The sequence below is a fragment of the Centruroides sculpturatus genome, unplaced genomic scaffold (genome assembly GCF_000671375.1).
Source record: "Centruroides sculpturatus isolate CEXI.00-Female unplaced genomic scaffold, Cexi_2.0 scaffold5840, whole genome shotgun sequence".
NCBI classification, from domain to species: domain Eukaryota; kingdom Metazoa; phylum Arthropoda; class Arachnida; order Scorpiones; family Buthidae; genus Centruroides; species Centruroides sculpturatus.
In genome coordinates, this window is record NW_019389928.1 from 2,448 (window position 1) to 3,831 (window position 1,384).

Genomic DNA, 1,384 nt, shown 5'->3' on the forward strand with positions numbered 1-1,384 from the left:
ATATTAATATTTAAAATTATTATAATATTATATATTATAATGTTAAAAAAATAGCCTATAATAAAAAGTCGTCTCTTTAAGGGAAGACTGTTTATTGCTGGTGATTGGACATGATAAAAGTGTAAAGATTTAGTTTCTTCAATGTTTAAATTGAATTACTAATTAAATTATCAATTTTTTTGCTGTATCTTCCATTATCTTACTATTGTCTTTTTTATAAGTTTAACTGTAAACTATTCTTTGTCTTCTCTTTCTTCTACGTCGTTATAATATGTAAATACGGTCAGTCATTGTACTTGAAATTATTAATATTACTGTCTAACTTTCATAAACATGGAAAATAGAATATTTTCCATATTTATGTTTATGTTTATGTTTATGTTTATGAAAGCTTTAGATTTCAAAGTTAGTTAAAAACGAAGTTCTTTTTATTAGTTTTACTAGAAAAAAAAACAAAATACATAAACTCATTTTTATTTGTTATAACAAACTATATTTATATAGTTATAGTTTTCTAGTTATATACTACTAAATTACTTTTAAATTTATGTTGTGTTTATCTGCTTTATATTTATTAAAATTAATTTATAAAAGGATAAATAAAATCATTTATAAAATCCGTATAAATAATATTAATTAAATTTAGATTTTTTGTCTTTTATAATGTTAAGATCTTCTCTCTACTTTAATATTATAAAATATTTTGCCTATATTTACCAATTACAATTGTATTTTAAACTTTACTAGCAAGTATTATTTTATTTAAAACACAAGAATTTCAATTCTATTTTGCAACATTCTCAAAACTTTTGATAATGATGATGATGTATATTACGTCTATTTGTATTATTAATATATTTATTTATTATTTCTTAATGTCATTTATTATAAAATTAACAAATATGCATTAAACAAAAATTTTGTATATTTTTAAAATCATATATAAGAAATATTTATTAAAAATAATACAACGCCTGAACAAAAGTATGGAATATTTTGTAATTGTCATGGAAAAATTGTTTTGAAACTGAACTAATTAAATTCATGAAAATATTATTGAAGTTATAACAATTGGCAAATATAATAGATTATATCTATTATATCAAAATATTCCATAATTTTGTTCAGGGTTTAATATCAATATTCCACCGAGACCTAAAGAATCAATATATTAGTCTTCACAATAATTTAATGTTATATCTTTGTCTTATTTAAATTTTAGGAATGTTGAAGGTAATAATCATCGTTACGATAACAATTTTTGTGATACATTCTTCCGATGCAACTTGTGTCAAATGCAAGATTAAAGATAGACATCTAACCAGAACAGACAATCAAGACTCTATTAGACAACATCCTGGAAAAGAAAACCAAGATGAGAGTA

The 1,384-nt window shown here is 20.9% G+C and overlaps 1 long non-coding RNA gene across 1 annotated transcript in view; it reads left to right on the top strand.

Moving 5' to 3' along the window:
- Nucleotides 1-1,382, top strand: part of LOC111617382 — a 3,069-nt gene extending 1,687 nt beyond the window's left edge. Inside the window, exon 2 of the long non-coding RNA XR_002755404.1 lies at nucleotides 1,223-1,382. This is a non-coding gene — a long non-coding RNA (uncharacterized LOC111617382). The remainder of the gene's footprint in view (nucleotides 1-1,222) is intronic.
- The last annotated feature ends 2 nt before the right edge of the window (nucleotides 1,383-1,384 follow it).